The 21,432-nt window shown below is 39.7% G+C and overlaps 1 protein-coding gene across 9 annotated transcripts in view; it reads right to left on the bottom strand.

Moving 5' to 3' along the window:
- NRG3 (neuregulin 3) overlaps window positions 1–21,432 on the bottom strand; it is a 1,045,529-nt gene that overhangs the window by 153,040 nt on the left and 871,057 nt on the right. The gene's annotated exons all lie outside the window — the stretch shown is intronic.

The raw sequence follows: 21,432 nt of genomic DNA, 5'->3' as shown, positions 1-21,432 counted from the left end.
GTGTATGTGTAAAATGTATTAGAGTAGATGAACTGAGCGTGTGTTGCAGTGTGGTAAGTGCTCCAAGAAAGAAGTAGGGAAAGAGGGAGCATCATGGTCGAGGTAGTGGGGAGGGGGTTCTAATCTTAACAGCCCATCAAGGTTGCTCAGTATGGGGACAACCTGAGGGAAGTCTGGGAAATAGCTCCATGGGCATCTGAGGGAAAACTACGCCTGTAATGTGTTGACCAGTTTCCTGTGGTTACTTTCTGACTCTTTGTAGAAAGATTTGCTAACCCCATGTGTACAAGTCCTGTACTCTAGTTAGTAAACTTGTTTCAAATGGCTATGAGTTAATTATTGCAAAATTATGTATATATTCGAATCAAACAAATAATATGTCGTGGGTAACAAAAGCTGAGCTTTTCATCAATGGAGAAAGAAGTTACGAATAAGGTAATGGGGAAGTCTAGAATAAATCCTGTGACCTAAGATAGGAATTGGAGAAATCAGCAGGAACTCAATATTTTTAACATATGAATATAGGTAGGTATAAATAAGCATAGAGTCGTGTTTAAGGGTGCTCATTACATTAAAAATATTTATTACTGAGTTGCAGGATTGGGGATATTAATATTTTTGTCTTTTTATATATACATGTATGCATTTTGACATACATATACATGGCTTTTTACATATATATGATTAAGTTTCATTTTATAAAAACAATAAGGGCAGTTAAAAAATAACAATTGTAATGTAAAATAGGAAGATGACTTATAAGACACTTTTGAAAAAGAAAAGCCAGGAATCATAGTATTCAATAATATCTATATTTTTATCAACACTGTAGGAAGAAAAGACTGAGAAGAAAAATGCTTATTTATGACTTCTCTCTTGGTGGTGGAATCACAGATAATCTTCTTACATTTCTCTTTATTTTCCAAATTTTATACAATGAATACGTATTGCAATTACAAGTAGCAAATGCTGTTAAAAAATCTTCAATCTGCTTTTACACTGTGGTCTAATTGCAGTAGAAGTTAAACGTATGACATCAGGCTTCCAAGCTATAACAAGATGCCAGTTTATTAAAAAGTTTATTTTCCTGACCCGTAAGTATTTGTTACTAGCTGAATATTAAAGCATTTACGTATTCCTGTTCTATGACAAAAGGTAATCCTTTTAGAGATCATATTATAGATTTAATTACAACTCAAATCTCAAATACAGTATTTGTTAATAGAAATCCTAACATAACTTTCCCTTTGGATAAGCTTGGCTATGAGAACATTAAGAATATAAGAAGGAATGTTTTTATTTTTGTTAAAACAGAGATGAAATGCATCTGGTATTAAAGTGTTAATGAAATAAATATACGTAATGAAATAATAAATGAAATAAATATACATGTTTTAATCACTTATGTACTTTTTCTTTTGTTTTAAGTACTTTAGCAATTTATGGCACCTGGGTGGCTCAGTGGGTTAAGCCTCTGCCTTCGGTTCAGGTCTTCATCTCAGTGTCCTAGGATGGAGTCCGCATCAGGCTCTCTGCTTGGCGGGGAGCCTACTTCCTCCTCTCTCTCTGCCTGCCTCTCTGCCTACTTGTGATTTCTATCTGTCAAATAAATAAAATCTTTAAAAATAAAAAAGTACTTCAGTAGTTTAATCATTTTAGCACTTTTTTTTTTAAGGTTTTGTACAGAAAACAAAACAATGATCATGTATGTAATAAGATGTGATACGGTTTACATCTCAACACAGTTTCCCACTTGGCATCAACTTCTGAGTTTGCATTGAGCAAGAATCTGTCACTATGAAATAAACCAAAGCTCCTTTACTCTCATTCCAATAAAAAGAGATGGGCATCTCTTGTCTCACACTAGATGTTTTAAAATGCTTTCTTTGAGGGCACCTGCGTGGCTCAGTTAAGCGTCTGCCTTTGGCTCAGATCAGGATCCCAGGGTCCGGGGTTCGAGCCCCAGATTGGGCTCCCTGATCGGCGGGGAGCCTGCTTCTCCCTCTCCCTCTGCCTGCTGCTCTGCCTTCTTGTTCTCTCCATATCTCTATCAAATAAATACATAAAATCTTGAAAAAAAATTTTAAAAATGCTTTCTTTGAATGTCATCATGAATGCTGCAAAATCTCTTCTTTTTGTCTCTGCAGAACTTGCCTGAGGAAACACAGTTACTAAGTATATAACTTAATATATTTAGACATTCCCATACATATGAAATCTAGCCAGGCTCTGTCATCCTCCGGTTTTGTGAAGAGTCAAATGAAGGAGGGAAACTCCAGACCTCCATGGCTCTGCAGTGCTGGGCAAAACGTTTCATCATTCAGAGCCAAGCCATTAACCCAGTGTTCTGATTCCAGGTCAGCACTCTTCTTCTTCTTCTTTTTTTAATCTCCTCATTCTGTTTCTTTTGATAATATCCAGATGCTTAATATTCCTCTGTACTCGATTCAAAGCCGACATGTTTAATACGGATGTTTAAAAAAATGGAACAGGAACACACCAAAGATGAATATGGAACATGTCAACTTGGAATGTGCTGGTTCTGTTCAGAGATAGTCCAGGTCTATAAAATTTCTTGTGTCCAGCTGCCTGGGATGCGGTCATTATATAAGCAGTGGGCACATCAAACCACAAAGGACTGGGGGATACCTAGATGGCTCAGTCGGTTAAGCCACTGCTTTCAGCTCAAGTTATGATCACAGGGTCCTGGGATCGAGTCTCATATTGGGCTTCTCTCTCTACCTCTGCCTGCCACTCTGCCTGCTTGTGTGCGCTTTCTCTCAGTCTGATAGATAAATAAATAAATAAATAAATAAATGTATAAATAAAATCTTAAAAAAAGAAGCAAAAACAGAGAGGACTGGAAAGTGTCACGAAGACCATATTTTACTCTGAGTGTGTGAAATATTATATCTAACTGTGACTCCCAGGAAACCAGATGAAAACAACACCAATGGTGAACGAATCCAAGTTTCATAACAAAATAGCTTCCTAAGAAAAGGTGACAGCTTCTTTCTCCTGCTGAAAATCCTTTTTTTTTAAAATTTATTTATTTATTTATTTGACAGAGAGAGCACAAGTAGGCAGAGTAGGAGACAGAGAGACAGAGAGAGAGAGAAGCAGGCTCCCTGCTGAGCAGAGAGCCCAATGCGGGACTCGATCCCAGGACCTGAGATCATGACCTGAGCTGAAAGCCATCACCCAACCTACTGAACCTCCCAGGCACCCCAATCCTTCTTCTTCTTCTTCTTTTTTTTTTTAAGGTTTATTTTTTTTTTTTTATTTGAGAAAGAGATAGAGCACAAGCTGGTGGATGGGCAGAAGGAGAGGGAGAGACTCTCAAGCAGACTCCCCGCTGAGCATGGAGCCCACTTGGGGCTCCAACTCACGACCCCACGATCATGACCTGAGCTGAAATCAGGAGCTGGATGCTCAACTGACTGAGCCACCTAGGCGCCCCTGCACATCTTTCTTAAGAACACAAGACATATATATCTTTTAAAAAATAATTAACACCTTGAAACAAAGGAGGATGACACAGAAGATTAAAGTCATAATTCCAAACTACCAGAGGAGAACTTCAAAGCATGGCAGTGGCTCCAAGTGTGTTTTCAATGTGAACAGGCTGACAAAGGTGAGCACCCCCCATCCCTCTCCCCCCCAAAATACCAAGTCAATAACAAGGATACTAAGTAGGGGCAGCTACAAGGAATTGTGCTCAGCATCTCCTAACCCCCCCCTTCTCACCCCCTGGGACTGGTATTAAGCAACAAGTGAGTTTCTTTTCAGGTAGAATGAGCATGGGCATCTGATCAGAGGAGTGTGGTCTCATCTTGGGCAGCTGATGACATTCAGGAGGATACCGAGAAGGCTAGGCTATTCATGATGTTCTTTTGCTCTCTTAACTTTTACTTTTTTATTAAGTTCAGCGCCCTGTTTTATGCTTGTGGTTTTCCTCAAATGCCAACAGATTCTTGGATGTCTTTATTTGCAATTCACTGTTAGTCTTCCTGTGACACTCACAGAGAGTTGGTGACCTAAGGGGGCGGCAATTGTTTTGCTGGGAGCACCCCTTGGGACCCAAGTGGGAAAAAGAAAAAGGCCAAAGGTGAGAAGAGGACTCAATATAAGTTTCACCAGTAAACAGCTTAGTAATTTCAAGTTCTTTCTGTTGTAAGCCTAAATTGTTCCAGGAGTAAGGATAGATGAAGACATCACTGGGCTGTTTTCAGAAATGGGCAGGGCTGAGACCAGCAAAGGAAGCACAGTGTAAGAGCCAAGGACCCTCCTTCAGGACAGTATAGCTTTCATTCTCTGTAAGAGCAAATATACAATGCTGTAATAATAATTGATGATCTGGGCATGGTATACCCAGGGCGACAGAACTACCAATTTGTACTTGCTGATCTATGCTTTCTTTAAGAAAAGGTGCAGTATATCACACAAAGGAACAGACAAAGTAATTGGCTTTATTATTTTCCACAACCTGGCTTCACCTCCATTCTCCAGTGTGAAGCAGATTGAAAGACAGGAATATTAAATCAGCTATATTTTTTCTCTTGTCAGCCCTCAATCTTCCAAAAACTACACTCAAATTTCAGCTGTTTATGCCTTTCAGATAACTTAATTTGAAGAAACAGGGAACAGCTAAGAGATTTTAAAACACAAAAACAACAACAACAACAACAAAAATGGGATATCCTGAAAAATCTTAAAATGGGTGTGCTGGGGCCCATAATGTTTTAAGAACCATCGAGGCGTCATGTCTGGGTTTGGCAAGGTTAACTGTGGTGGTGTACTAGGAGGCTGGGAGGCCTCCAATGTGGAACTAGACTTGCCTGCTATTGGTGGTCTTGGTGTGGGAGGATCAGCAGCAGCTGCTCTTGATGGGAAGCTATCCAGATGGATAAGTGGAACATGGGTTCCAGCAAGTGGAGTCTGATTAGGAAGCTGGTGGGAGGCCAGGCAAGCAGTTGGCCTCAGAGAAGTCCAAACAGGTGGGAAGATGGGAAAGAGCTAGCACCAGGGGTAGAGACGCGGGCAGGGAGGCAATGTTAGTGGCATCCATCAGTAGACAGCAGTACCCTGCTCAGGTATGGGGTCTGCATCAGCATTAAGACTCCTTAACTTTCTAGGGTTGATGGGAGCAAAATAGCACCTCTGGTCTAAACTGACTGTGCAGAATGCTATCTAGACCTGTTCAAGTTCCACATTAAAAAGAGGGACTGAGAATAGCTGAGAATTAATAAATAATTTGAATGAAGACTGCAGTAAGTCTATAAATTATTAGGTGCTAGATACATTTTCCTTTTCTTGACTCTGTTTTGTTTCCTGACTTTCTTGTAGCTCGGTGTTATCATACAAGGTTAAAGGCCAAGCACAACTTTAGAAAAGAAAAGCACCTCCTTTCATATAAAATGGAATCCCTGAGGTCCAAATAGTCCGGCTACCAGAGTTATAATGAAACACGTTCATAGCCCGTGGAGAGAGCCTTGACAAAGAAGCTAGGGAAAGAGGGAAAAATGTCTGTCTGGATTTGGGGCTGAGCATGGCCTAGTACTGGCTTTATGAGAAGGTTATAAGGTTCTAAACCCTTTGTAATGTGGACTTTGATGTGACCTCTTTGTACCTACAGGCAAATGAGACCTGTGATGTTCAACCCCCCCCCACACACATGCACACACAAGAGACCTGTGGATGTTCAACCCCCCCCACACACATGCACACACAATTACTCACATACATTTTAATTTCTGTCTTATCTTAACAGTATGTTTTTAGCACTTTCTCACATCATTAAATATACTTTTCAAATGCATAATTTTATCATGGTAGAATAGTCCATCATATGGCCGCACAGTTATTTATATTACAAAAAAACCTCTCATGGCACATTTTTTGCAAGAGTTGATATAAGTAAGTATGTGATGCTATTACCCCTTGCATATAAATCAATGACCACATTTCCATTTCCCAGCATGGGGGTTACTTTCCATTTCCCAGCATGGATATAAATTCCTTTAATATTGCTATATACATGAATATTGTTATATACTGCCCATTTGCTTTTCAAATAGCTTATGCCAGTTGGTATTCCTAGCACTGACCTAGAGGAAAATAAATTTTCAATAGGGCTTAAGGGACACAGGGTCCTTGGGCTTCTCAACAGTGAGATGGAAGCCTATTTAGGCTGAAATAATTTCAGTGATGAGTTTGAGACCTTGGCTCCAGATTTCAGCTGAGGCATTGCTAGGGAAGTTTCCATAGCCATAGCCCAACTAGTGTTCCGTAGATTAGGCTGAAAGAGGGTCAGAGCATCTGCATCTTGAGCAGGGGCAATTTTTAAAAGAATTTACTTTAGGGTTTTTTTGTTTTGTTTTGTCTTGTTTTGTTTGCACCCCCAATGGTAGTAATCCAAATTTACTTACTGGTAACAGAATGTTCCTTATGGATCTCTCCAGCACCTGTTCCTATTAACACACTGCAAAGGGAGAAAATAGGGACTACCAGACAACATCTAGGAGGCAAGCCTTTCTAGACATCAGATGGGAAATAAATTACATTGGATACATACATGTTTGTATAGTTCCCCTATTAAAGAAGATCATGGCACTAGGAATCTCTTGCTCAGAGGTATGGGGTGTACACGGCCCATGAGGTTTTTGAGCAACAATGCTGGCTCCAGTCCTGGTACACACATGCCCATCTGCATGACCTTGAGCAAATCACTTCTCTCGGACACACAGACTTCTCCCATTCTAACAGTGACAATTTCTTTCTTTCTTTTTGTTTTTTAGAGGCAGGGAGGGGCAGAGGAAGAGGGAGAGAGAGTCTTAAGCAGGTTCCATGCTCAGCATGGAGCCAGACATGGGATCTCTAACCCTAAAGTCATGACCCAGGTTGAAATCAAGAGTCAGATGCTTAACAGACTGAGTCACCCAGGTGCCCCTAATAGTGATAATTTCTTTTTTTAATTTTTTTAAAAAATTAATAACATATAATGTAACATTTGCCCCAGGGGTGCAGGTCTGTCAATCACCAGTCTTATACAATTCACAGCACTCACCATAGCACACACCCTCCCCAATGTCCATCACGCAGCAACCCCATCCCTCCCACCCCCCTCCACCGTAGCATAATAGTGATAATTTCTTAATAGAATGTAAGATATGCTACAAAAAAGAACCCTGCATTCTTTAAGATCCTATATACATAAAGATGTCTTCCATTATTACTTCTAATTAAATCATTATCTGGACAGTAATCTGCTGAGTCGGTTCACTTCAAATGGGGGTGGATTCTTTTTGGTTATGTTTTTTTCTTACAGTCTATGGGTCAGCAGACTTGAGTTCAGATCTGCCTTCTATCAGTTAAACGACCTTCTTGCTCACCTAAAATGTTGTTGAATCCCCTGGCTCAGGGCTGCTTGGGGGGACCTGGAGAGGTCAGTTAAGACATAATCCTTGGATCTAGTGTCTTCATGGCCTCATGATCTTTGTAAGCACCGATTTATCTCAGTAACAAGGTTAACTAAGGACACAGCTTAGAGCAAGGTTAGCAATCTTCAAATCTCCCAGGCAAGGGGTAGTGATATAAATGTAAGTCTCAGGCTAGACATAAGACAATAAAGAAAGCAGTAGGTCCTTTGGCTAACATAAAGGCATTCAAATTCTATTTATTTACAAAACTCTTCCAGTCAGACTATGTCAGCATTTGCAATTCCTGGTTGAGATCTGAATACAAATGTGGGTTTCTTCGTTTATAGTCTTGTACTGACTTTTCCTGTCCTCTAATTTGAACTATATCATAGCTTTAGGGACCCAGCCCTCCCATGACAGTTTGCCCAAATAGGTCCCTTCAACTCTGTTTACATGGTAGGAATTGTTTTAATTTCTATGACAACCTGAACAAGTAGGCACAAACACATCTTGAACCAGAATGCATCTTCAAATGAGGTTATGCCATTAGAATTGATCCTCATATACATTACCTTTTTTAAGATTCATAACTACCTATAGATGGATAATACTATGTTTGTAGGTGACAAAACTATATAAAATAAATAAAAAGCCTAAATATCTAACATGGAGCCAAGCAAGGATTTTAACTCAAAACATCTAGCTCCAAATTTTGTACTCTTTCTAAACTGTCATGTTGTCAGTGATCTATGCATCTTGAAGTCTAGGTCACAAATATGTTTAGATTTATTCCGTGATTTCCACTGAAACTAAATATTCAGTTATTGTCTGAAGGGGAAATACACTTAGTTAATTATTTTGGTGAAAGCTTAATATCCTAGACCTAGTGGTTTTCTACATTGTTTTGGACAGCTCTAGTGCCATTAGATGTTAATGGAAATTACAAGAGAAATGGGTCTGTAGATGAAGAAGTTTAAGAAATCTGAGTGTTGATAAAAAGCTAAACAGTTTCTTACTATAGGCTTTTTCTGAGTTTCTAATATTTTAATGTGATTTATGACTCTCCAAAGAATGGAGGTTCTAGTTTCTGACTCATCTACAACTCAAAAACAAGTAATAAAATTGGGACAATACCATGTTAACATTAGTGCCCCCTTTACTTTGATCAAAACTCACCATGAGGTAATATGGAACTTGGCTCTCTGATATGAAGTGTAAGCACATTTGTGGGTTTCTAGACGAGAGGCTTGGTTTTATGTACCTTTATGTACCTTTTATGAACTACCTTCACTTGTGCACCCACAGGCGAATCTCTCATTGGTTGGGCATAGTGATAACCCATTACTGGAAACTTTGGCACAACCTTGTAGACAAAGCAACCAAAAAGCAACTTCTGACTAGCTTTGAAACCAGGATAATTTATTAACTTGTAAGACATCTAGTCTTCCAAAGTTATTAATACACACACACACACATCCTAAGGAATCTAAATATATTAATCTCTAGGTTATTCCCTAGGCTGCAAAATATTATCCAAACTAATTCCTCTTATCCATTTACCACGCCTGTCTTCCAGCATCTGTTTCTCTACTTTTCAGACCATGACTCAAATACCTAATGGTTCCCTAGTCCTTACCACATCGACTCTGAGCCCTTTGACTTGGCTTTAAGGCTCATCTTAACTTGACTCCACTTTAGCTCCTCAGCCTTAAAATCTACGATGTCTCAAAATATCTCATCAGTCAGACTGATCTCATTGCTAGGTATCTTCAAGGTTTTGATTATATTCTTCCCCAACCTGGGATCCAGTGTTTTCCTCTCTCCGATCATACATATCCCAAATGAAACTCATTTCTTAAAGAACACCATCTCTGACAAATTCACACCTAGTCTGGCAGATAAGAAAATGGTGATTCAAGTAAGTTCAATGATCTGTTCAAGGTCAGAGACCTGACATATGGTGAAGGAAGTGTGCAGAGTTCCAAAATCCTGCTCTATCCCTCTGGACTGTGCTTCTGTTAGGTCTACCTTTTAAAAAGTCACTAGAGTTGCAGTGAGTGAAAACTATGTAAGACTATCGCCACACAGGCTATCAAAGAACTGGATATCAAAGGCAAGGAAAAGAATGGGAGTCTGAAATCCTATTATCAAGGAAATCATGAACACAGGCTTAAATCCCAAAACTATGCTGCACACATCCTCAAACTTAAAAAACAAAACAAAACAAAACAACAACAACAACAAAAAGCCTTATAAAATTTACTTTGAAAATCTCATTTTCTCTGTAGAACTATACCTGAGGGCACATTTTCATCTGCAGGGGGAACTGTTTATCAAATGTATTTCTTGTCATGTTTTGCAAAGTGTTAATGTCTTTCACTTCTCATCAAATACTCAGCACAGCAGCTGCAAGACTATAATCTGAAGAGACAGAGAAGGACCTGGGTTATCCTGGCATCTGATTTAATTTTATTCCTTTGCCAGTTAAATTTTGCATCTGATTTTCCCTTAGATAACTGCTCAGAATCTTATTTTGCAGGCTCTTACAAGTTTTCATGATTTGTTAAGTTCACATTTCAGTCAGGTGAAAAATCTTACCTGTGATTTAAAAAAATGGAATGTTAGCAAAATTCAAACAAATGTCTGTGACCCATATTAGAATATTCACATTGGTATAATTGCATGCATTTTAATGAGGTCCTGAAAGATAGGTGAGAAAAATTCATGTAGTTGCTCTATAGACAGGAAAATAGAGTCCCTAGGAAGGCAGCTGGGCTATAGCTCCTCTCTCTGCTGTGGGATCTAGGACATGTGAGTTAATCTGTGCCTTGTTATCCCATTTTTTTTTAAATTTTTTAATTTATTTTTTTAATAAAGATTTTATTTATTTATTTGACAGACAGAGATCACAAGTAGGCAGAGAGGCAGGCAGAGTGAGAGGAAGGGAAATAGGACCCCTGCTGAGCAGAGAGCGGGACTTGATCCCAGGACCCCACCCTGAGATCATGACCTGAGCCGAAGGCAGCGGCTTAACCCACTGAGCCACCCAGGCGCCCTTGTTATTCCATCCTTAAAATGGATTTAAGATGGATCTGACATCTAAGACACTTCCTGTTGCATTCTCTTCTCATCCTGTGATTAGGCAAGGACAGGAGTAAACAATGTCAGAAAACACCAATGAGTATGTATCTCTCACTTCTTTCGGGATTTCTGGACGGGTGACTTTGTGCATTCCTGGTAGGATTTTTTTCATAATCAGATACATTTCATACAAACTCCCTTCTTAAATTTCATATCTGCACTGGCCAAGGTTCTGGTTAGACTGATCCCTCTCATGGCCAAACCAATCATCCTGGCCAACTATGGTTGGCTTAAGAACAGCTTATGTAGGAGACAGCCAGCCTTCTCTTTATCAAGGGAATACAGAATCCCAGGGAACACTCCTTTATGGGGGGAGTGGCAAGGAGATGCTCTTCATCTGTGCAAGAGAATCTAAAACATCCTTTAAAAAACTCATGCAAAGAATTTCAAAAAGCTCAAAGAAAACACGTGAAAATATTAATAGTGGTTGTCACTGCATGGTGACACTACTGGGAATATATTGAGCTTATAATGACATATTTAAATTCAATGAAACAAAGGGGCTCCCATAAAATGACTTTTAATATGAAAATATGAACTACTTTATTTTTGATTTATCTTGTTAAAATTGACTCAGGGAAATATTTTGCTATTTGAACTTATTATATCTTGGCTTCAAGTGAATTAACTATTGTTTTGGTTTCAGGGTAAGGTCAAATTGATTTATGAAAGCTATTTCGAAATTTTGCTTTTAAATCTTTCAGAGCATTAAAAATAGAATTATCACAGTGATAGAAAATTAGTTACTAACAAAACTTTAAATCCACATTTTGTTTCTCTTAAGTTGGGCAGTGGGTATATGAATGCACATTTTAACAGTGGATATATGGATGTTCTCTATGCCCTTTCTATGTCAAAATTAAAAAATATGTTGGAGAAGTACATTGAAAATAAAGTAAAATCAACACTCTGCTTCAAAACAAGGATTTCCTTTCATTTCTGCAATCTCTGGAATACCTTACCGGGTTTTACCCTTAGGGTATTCCTCCAAGTGGAGCTGAAAGATGAGCTTGGCCCATGCTGCCCAAGTACTCCTGGGATGCTCTGCCTTCCCAGGAGTTGCTCTGGGTCAGGTCCTCACGTAGTATGAGACAACCTTGCCTCTGACCCCCAAGGCTTTACTGTCTGCAACTGAGTGAAAGGTGAGGCATATTCATCTTTGTGGTGCTTTCTAATACCTAGATGTTGGCACAACTTGGTGGAAAAGCCTGCATGCCCTTTGTTAGGCCTGTCCCCATTCACAAATGTCGTAACAGAAACTTACACACATTTTAAATCAACAGCATGAAGCCACATTGAAAAATACTCAAGCAGCTTGTTGCAAGAATTGGGAGTGGTCAGGGTCAGATCTTAAGTGAAGTCTTGTTGCTAATTCATCCATACCTAGGGCCAGTCACCCCACCTTTGAGACTCAGTTTCCTTTTATGTTAAGTGAGAGCAGAGACTAGCTGATGGCAGTATCCTTCATCTCAAACTGTCTTTGATGATGAGTTACTAAGACTTAGCAGAACTTAGGATTTAAAAATTAAATTTGAATATATAAATGCAAAAATATTCAATTCCAATAAACTGCTGAACAAATCCTGCCCTCTCTTATCCTTTTCCCTTTAGATTTTCTGAGCAGAAAGCTTATTCTATGATTCAGTACAATAAGCTAAAATATCTCCAAAGTGGCAATCAAGCAGCAAATATCTAGACCACATAATATATGCTAAAATTACTAATTGGATTTCCTTTTTAAATAAGTAAGCAGAAATCCACTCCATATTGCACATTAACATATAGTATATAGGAAGTAAGCTTTTTTACAGCCTGGATCAAACATAATTGTATTTATTTCACATGTAATAGACCCATCTTTATAGCATTTAATTATATGTTACATGATAACAATTGCTAGAAATACCTACTATATTTCTCCTGCTATATTACATAAATAAAGAGATATGTAACTCGATCCAATGACATGTTCTGAATATTAACTTGCCTGCACTTTGGTTTCTGTAATTGAAAATTTCTTCTTTGGAGTAATGTAGTCTTTGGAGCAAAGTAAGTACTACAGACTGAATGTTTGTATCCCCCTAAAATTCATATGTTAATCCTAATGCCTAATGCAATGGTATTAAAAGATGTGGCCTGAAGAGGTGCTTAGTCCATGAGGGCAGAACCCTCACAGATGGAATTCCTGCCCTTATAAAAGGCACATCAGAGAACCCCCTTGCTTCTAGTGCTATGAGAGAACACAGAGAAAAGAAGGTTGTCTTTGAGCTAGGAAGCTGGCTCTCATCACACACCAAATCTGCTGATTCCTTGACCTTGGATTTCCCAGCTTCTAGAACTGTAAGAAATAAATCTTTGTTTATAAGCCACCTGTCTATGGTATTTCTGTTAGAGCACCCTGAATGGACTCAGGCAAGGGTGGATGAAGAAGTCTTTCCTTGCCAGTTCCATTAGGAGCTTCTATGGGCCTGTCTTCCCCTTAGGAAGGATATCTCTCCTTCCTAGAAATCCTGCCTGGGACAGCTATGTTCATAGGTTCCATGATTTCCCCAATCATCATACTTTATTTTCATGTTTGTGAGTCAACGACCTGATTCCTGGGAAACAAACTCGGGTTTGTAGAGGATTTACAGGGAAGTATACTTGGGAACAGTACCTGGAAGATATGGGACAAGCAGAACTGCACCGAGGCATGAAATGGATCACAGATCTATACTTCAGTAAGAACTAGAAGTATAAAACTCTTAGTAAAAGCATAGGAGTGAATCTGGTGGAAGTAAATCTTGAATTAGGTGATGGTTTCTCTGATAAGACATCAAAAACGTAAGTGATACATGAAAAAGATAAAAATGAGTATGTGCTCCAAAACATAAGACAAGCCAGAGAATGGGAGGAAGTATTTGTAAATCATATACATGATAAGAGACTTGTCTGCAGAACTCTTACAATTCAACAATAAAGACTCCAATTTGAAAATGTATGAAGGATTCGAACAGACATTTCTCCAGAGAGGATACACAAGTAGAGATACACAATACGTGCAGGGAAGGAATGCTCAGTATCATTAGTTATTAGGGAAATAAAATCAAAGCCCCAGTGAGACACTACTTCATATCCATTAGGATAGCTGGAATCAGAAAGATAATCACCAGCGTCAATGAGGGTCTGGCCAACTCTTACTTGTTGCTGGGGAAAATGTAAAATGATGCAGCTCCTTTGGAAAAGAATTTGATAGTACCTCAAGATGTTAAACACAGAGCTACCACATAATCCAGCAATTTCACTTCAGAGTATGTGGAAGGAGAAAACTTAAAACAAATATATGCACAAAACTTATACACAAACATTCAAAGCAGTCATACCATTTACCATAGCTCAAAGCAGAAAACCATCCAAATATCCATCAGGTGATGAAAAGATAAACAAAATGTGATATATCCATGAAAGGAATATTATTTGGTAATGAGAAATAAAATAAAATGGTATTACATATTGCAATGTGGATGAACCTTGAAAACATGATGCCATGTGAAAGAAGCCAGACACAAAAGGCCACACATTGCACCATTCCATAGATGGCAAATACCCAGGACAGGCAAATCTATAGAGAAAGAGAGTAGATGAGTGGTTGCCAGGGATTGTGGAGGGGATGAATGGGGAGCAATTGCTAACAGGAATGAGCTTTGTTTGTTTGTGTTTCTTGTTAAACTGGGTGATAAAAATGTTCTGAAAGTAGATAGTGGTGATGGTTGCATGACTTTATGAATCCACTAAAAAAATACTAAATTTTACACTTCAAGGGAGTGGTATTTTGGGATATGTGAATTATAGGTCAATAAATAAAAAAAGAACTGAACAGATGGAGAGATTGAACCATAATGCAGTTGTAACAAAGAGTTCAATCAAGCTCTGGGATCCCTCCGCAGATAGAATTGTTCAGAGACAAGGCAAGAGGCCCAGACCCTCGCATCCATCAGCTGCAGGGTAAGGGGTGACCCCTCTGGTGGTGTCCTCAGACAAAGGCAATTCTTGGAGAGGTATTCAGCTGCCAATCATCAGCGGAGCAGCCTCCCAGTAGCTGGGAGAACAGATACTCTAGGCTTAACATGGGGGACATGGTGGTGCCCGTATTATCCATTTCTCATCAGCCTCCCTCATTGCTCTGTCAGCAATGCAAGCCCAAGAACCAATCTAGTGTGTTCACAACATTCTGGGGTTTAGCACTTGGTTAAATATGCTAAATGAGTGAATGATACCTCTTTGGATTGTCTCCATGTCAGGAAACAACCATATCCTTGTCTTGAAAACCTACCCCTGAAATATTCTGAGAGTTTCTCTGAACCTCACAAATCTCTGCCTTACTTTCAGAACAGTCAGACTGCAAGGATGCTCACGACTTCATGTCAGGGCCTTTAACCTCCACAAACCTACCTCTCCTTCCGGTACCAGAGGAACTCACTTTGTTCTTATCCCCCAGTCCACAGGTGGGATTATCCTAAGGAAGGTTTTACTATTCGTGGCTCTCAGAGGATGGAAATACAAGAGTGACAGTTTATTATGTAAATCCAAGTGTCAGAAGAGTGAGCACAAACAAATATTCAGAGGATCTTTCTGGCAAAGGGGGGAAAAGTGAAAGGGGAACTAACATTCACAAGGCTCACACTATGTGCCAAGTGTAGTAGGCCCTTAAGTTGCCCAGCCAGCCTGACAGCCCCAACACCCAGTTGAAAACATGGGGCATCAGGGAGATTAAATGGCTCATTCAACTTTCATGGCTGTTATGAAGCCTAAGGATATAGAGCAAAGGAAAGAGGGTTTAGGAAACACAGTCTAGGCTGGGGTTTGCAGGGAAACCTATTCCAAGAATTTGTGATCAAATTCCAGTTATCCTGGATCCCTGTGACCCATAATCCTAATCAAGGTATCCAGACCCCAGGTCAGGTTAGTGCGGGGAGAGCTGGAGCTGACTTGCACAAACTGAGGCCAGGCATGGTGGATGCCTCACTGGCCTGGTCACCATACCCCAGGCTGGACTCCATGTTAAATATCTGCCCATATAAGATAAGTACACGCCTCTCATCTCCAGGGCTGAATAACCCACAGTCTACCCCAGTCTTCCACAGTGTACTTCCCAATATCACCTACAATCAGCCTACAAACCAGTTCTGTAGGGTCTGACCTTATGGATCCTCTGAGAAATCCAGGTGGGCAAGGGGCAGAGTACTGTGGTGTCAGAAAACAGTTGCACATTTGTGGCAGATCTGGGACATTGACCCGCTGGCTTCACGCCTCCATCTCTGGTATGCTGCTCAGGGCTGAGCCTCAATGATTACTCATCAGGTCCAGCTTTCCCTGTTCCAGAGCTCACCCTACTTTGGACATGCTGGCTTTCCAGAGCTGTGCCCTGGGTCCATTTGGATTTAGACTTCTGGACTAAGGCTGAATATATAGGGGCTTGGGGTCTTGAATCATGGTCCCTTGTCATTCTTGGGTATGTCTTGGGGTCTTTCCATTATAAGTCCAGACGGTCCTAGTCTCAGTGAGGGAGAGATGTTTGTACCAGTTTCTACCAGTTCTGTTCCTTCACATGGGACTCTGTTACTTCACATTATATCTGCAGATCTGATTCATGTGTGCATGGAAACCAAAGCAAGAACTCTGGTTCTGGAATCTCAGATCTGCCTCTCACAAGCCTATGTGGTAAGAGGGAAAGAAAGCACCATTCATTCTTTCCTCCAATATTCAGAAAAGCAACTGTTTGAAACAAAAAGGGAAGCAGCAGGAGCTAGTATATGTTGTCCACCTTTGTATGTATTTTGTCATATTTTAGCCTCGCAATACCGATGACTGTAAGCTGTTAATGCCTTCATTTTTAATGGGAAAACATAGGGAAGTGAAATGACTTTCCCAGTTCTCTGCAGATAGTAAATGTGGTACTGCCATTCTCAGACTCTCAGACTCTCTGGTTTGCATTCTGTGAACTCGGCTGGGCTACATTTCTAAACCAGCCTACATATGAGCATCGCCTGTTATGCTTACTAAGTTCACAGATTTTCCTCAAAATGGATTATTCCTCAAAACAGATTCAGCAAGTCCTGGAAGGAGCCCAGGAATCTGTGACCTTTTTTCCAGTTAAGTATGGGCAACACTTCACTTAAGCAGACCATGCCACTGTCCCTTACCCTCCCAGGGACAAGGCTTCGTAATTCAGAAATTGTTTCTAAATCTTGAAAGCAGAAGCACGATGAGGTTGGAAACATTGTGCAGGACAAATGGGAGACATAAGAAATCAGGTCCCTTCAGAGAATGTCTCTAGCATGGAGCTAAGAGGAAACAAGGTCTTATACTTAAGGAAGGGTGAGATCTCTGGAAAGGGGGTGGGCAGAGACATGGCAGAGCAGATGGAGGACAAGATAGGATGAAGAGGTCAGCTAGTCCGCGTCTCCTTTGTTCAGGTAAGCTCTGGGCCCATTGAGACTGCAATGGTGCTTGAAATAAAATGAGGTTACAACACAAAGAGTGGAAATGGAATAAAAAATAAGTGCCTTGCTTGAATAAAACAGTCGAACTGGGGCCATTTTAAGATTTTCTCATTCTTTGAAGGTATTAAAAAATTGCTTCTATTCTTACCATGCATTGAAAAACTGTTTTCCATATTGCGGTTGCCAAGAACTGGAACAAAACAATAGCACACACCTAAAGCGAGGCGAGGAAAGACTCCTCTTACTTTATCATCTTGATCTATTGTCTAATGAGAAACCAAAGAAAAAGAAGAAAAGGAAGGTCATCTTTTATTTAGGAGGAAGAAATAGATGCTGATAGGTGATGTTCTGAACTACTTAACAAAATGAACTCAAATCCGGCGTCACTGGCATGAAGAAATAGCTTGATTCTTACAATAAGTAGACAGCAGGCAACAGTTAGTAAAGGATACATAACGGAGAGCCTACTTTCTCTCCTGGATGTTATTAATACAATCCACATGTTTTAAAGAACTTGGATTTAGGTGAAGAAGCAATTGCATTTGATTAGGGAAAAAATCAAGGGCCACAGTTACACTTGAACTTATGTGTATATTCTGCTAGATAAGTTCTGAAGACAATCCTTTCAGATCTTAGGCTATAGGAAGCAGCTCATATAAATCTGAGACACATCTAAGTGATAAAATGTGCAGGGAAACCATCATGAGGCATTTACACTCTAATTTAAGGTCAAAGCCTCATAAAAAGAAGGAAAAGGAAAGTTTATTAAAAATCTAATAAATGCCACATACTGTGGTGAGTTTTATCTCATCTAGTCCTCCAAGCAAGGATGAGAGACAGATATTCATAGACGGGGCATCTTAGCCTTGTCCTTACTGGAAAATAATAACTGATAAATCAAGTTTCTAACCCATTTATCTGATGTTCAGTGATAAAGCACTCTTCAAATAGAACAATTCCACTTGTCTCTTTGCTCTTCAAAATTCTCCTCAATTTTAGTTGTTAGCTTTACCACTTGCCTTATTACTCACTAGCTAAAGCCATGCTCTAGCTAGACTGACATCCCATGTGCATTCCTGGGATGGTCCCACCTTTGTTCACTCAATTTCTCTATCTTTCAAGGTTCATTTCTGTACATCCCTCCCTTCAACAACCTCCCCGGGTCCTGCTGCCTTTAAGCGCCCCTTCCTCTATATCCACAGATGGACCTTTCCACTAATGACCTCATTTGCCAGTTACTGAACTTGACCTCAGCCTCATCCACTTCCTATGCCACCTCCTATTTTCTAAATCTTGCCGTTGCTGGGGATATCAGCATGTAATGCTAGTAACACGGTCTTACATAACTTTCCTCCTTCCTACGTAACTCAGTAGAGAACACAGAGTGAAATGTGTTTCATTATTTGCATAAGCAACCATAATTACAATAATTACTTCAGGATTTAAAAAATGCTTCCATCTCTATTGTCTCACTATTTTAATATAGCACCTCATTAAATACTCATAAGGACACTGGATAAATTATTGTAGTTTAATGTAATTATTATATTATAATAGGGATTATTTCTTTCATGTTACTATTAAGGGAACAAAAGATCAGGGAGGGTATAATGGTTGGCGCAAGGTCACACTGTTGGGAAATTGTACCTGTCTCTGGTGCTTCACTTAAGGTTGTCACTCAACACATGTGAATGAACCACTAAATGAGTAAGAATTCAAATCAGACTTTCTACCTCCAAACTTTCTACCCACCATTAAGGATGATTTATTTGACAGTGCATCCTTGTTTATGTTTTCCTCATAAAGTCTTATTCCAGTGTCGTTTACATAGCTTTGGTTTTGCAACATCTCGCAATAAATTCCAGTAAATACCAAACTAATTAGCTGAGTCAGGGAGAGAAAACAACAGCTAGCTTAATTTTAACAGGACTAAATTCTCCATTAATGATAATAAAAAAAAAAAAAATTCCTGGTGACTCCAAACAAGCCCGAGCTTAAAAAATTGGCAGCCTGAATGATCCCAATTAGAAAAGATTTCTTAATTACGCTTTTAAAAACTTTTCATTTTCATGATGACTTAAGGAAAAAAACAAAGATCATAGAAATATATAGACTTTGTTCAAAGTAAACTAGTGATCTGTGGTTAAAGCAGGTCAACAATAGTTTCTGTCCAAAGAAGAAAATGAATTTCAAATAAATTTGTCTGAACAATCAAGTATATTTAACATTTAGAGCATGAAGCTGGTCTGGAGGAAGTCTGCCTTTCTAAAGGGTAGGTGGGTCAGGACAGGGCAGGGTGAGGTGAGGCAGGGGGAGGAGAGTAAGAGTTGTAAAATTTTCCCTTCATCAGAATCAGAAACCCTCAGGGATGCCTGGGTGGCTCAGTGGGTTAAGCCTTCCACTCAGGTCATGATCCCAGGGTCCTGGAATTGAGCCCTGCATCGGGCTCTCTACTTGATAAGGAAGCTTGCTTCCTCCTCTCTCTTTCTGCCTGACTCTCTGCCTACTTGTGATCTGTCTGTCAAATAAATAAATAAAATCTTAAAAAAAGTATCAGAAACATTCAGATAGTCTATCCAGGCCAGGAATGAAAAAAAAATATATATATATACACACACACACACATATATATATTTATATAATTATATAATTATATAGTTATATATGGTTATATATAAATGTATATATAGCTTTTATATGTTTATATATATTATATATGTAATACTGGCTAGAGAATATTAATTTGAAGCTTTATGCAGGCAAGAAAATGAGAGTCCCTATAAAAAGCAGCATATACATGTAAGTATATTTTAAAATAAGACAATTTGCATCAAGAACTGTGTCTCAGGCTGCTCTCAGCATCCAGAACTTTCTCGAGAAGGAACTCATGAAAAGCTGTGACCCATGTGTCTAAAAGAAGATAAAGTAAGCCACCCCATCTGCTTCCCCTTTCATAGAGGCTCCTGTCCTACACTCTGCTCCCTCCTGGGAATGTTCTGCCCTCCCTCAGGGCTCATTTTCCTCATCATACACAGTCCTTACTCTTTGCATGTTAACGCAACTCTGTCTTCCTAACCTGAGCAAGTTAGGTCTGCAGTGGATCGTCCAGGGATCAGCCACGTTCTGCTTCGAAGAGAGCATGGGTGCAGGTGCTGCTGTGTAGAGTGGAGCAAAGGAGAGGTCCTTATAGCTGTTCAAAGGGGAAGTCTGTTCATACTGGCAGTTCTGGGGAAACAGCCCTCTGGATGGGTGGTACACGGAACTTCCGGTGCGCCTCCTGGCACTCCTTCTTAGCAAGAGCAGGTCTATTCATCTCAGCTTAATTCATTTTTACCCAGTGTGGTAGGGCATAAATTTTCATTCCTCCCAGGATGAAGTTAAGGGCTCAGGTTTAAATGAATCAAACTGGGACCAATTTGAGCACAATACACTAAAACATAGGTCATAGATGGGGAGAAAAGGTCTACATAAAAGTAGGAAGCAAAAAGTTCTAAAGACATCCACGATTCAGGAGGGATTATTACTTGGGAAGCCATTTATAGAATTGTTAAATTAAAGGGGAAGAGACAAAAGCATAATACAAGACCCAAAGCTGGGATGATCTTTTCACTAGTACAGAAAAAGGGAGAACATTTGTTATTTAAAACCGAACCTGAGAGGCTCGTGAGTGGCTCAGCTGTTGAGTAGCTGCCTTGGGCTCAGGTCATGATCTCAGGGTCCTAAGATGAACCTGATACTGTTCCTTCCATTCCATAAGTTTTGTTGTTGCTCTTGTTCAGGAAAATACTTTGTTACTTTCTAGTAGAGGGTCCTTTATTTGTGAAACTAGACAGTCTGTCTTACAAAATGGGACACTCTCCTCTCAGGGCTGGTCTGGGAGAGTAGGACCACACTGGAGAGATTACATTTATCTACATGTTAATTCAGAAGACTCCTGAGATTTCTAGGGCAACAGGAATGAAGCTCAGATGCTCAGGGCATCAGAAAGAAAGCGAAGGGTGTTCTAGCCAGAGGGGGACAGGAAGACAGCCCAAGAGAAAAGCCAGAAAGAAGGAAATGTTTGGTTGGAGGTTAGATAATAGAAACATACGCATACATGAAATTAAGAAAAGTGTCAAGTCTTTAATTGTAACCTTTGTTACAGTAATCTGTTATGTAAACAGTCACTTCTATCTCCCCAAACATTTGCTATCCCTCCTGCAAATGGTGGAGAAATCAGTGAAAACAGGCCATGCTCCACATCTGGGCAAAATGCACTCATTTAAGGTGGGATGCAAGGGTGAGAGGGTCCTGAGTTCAGCTAGATTGGAAATAAAGCAAGAAGCACCTGGGCATTGGGCGAAGGCACAATCAACTTCTTCAAAATATTACAGCACTTAAGAAAAAAAAGT

The sequence above is a fragment of the Mustela putorius genome, unplaced genomic scaffold (genome assembly GCF_011764305.1).
Source record: "Mustela putorius furo isolate JIRA1106 unplaced genomic scaffold, ASM1176430v1.1 tig00000698_pilon_pilon_pilon, whole genome shotgun sequence".
NCBI lineage: Eukaryota > Metazoa > Chordata > Mammalia > Carnivora > Mustelidae > Mustela > Mustela putorius.
The sequence above is the reverse complement of the archived record's forward strand: the minus strand, read 5'-3'. Positions and strand labels throughout refer to the sequence as shown.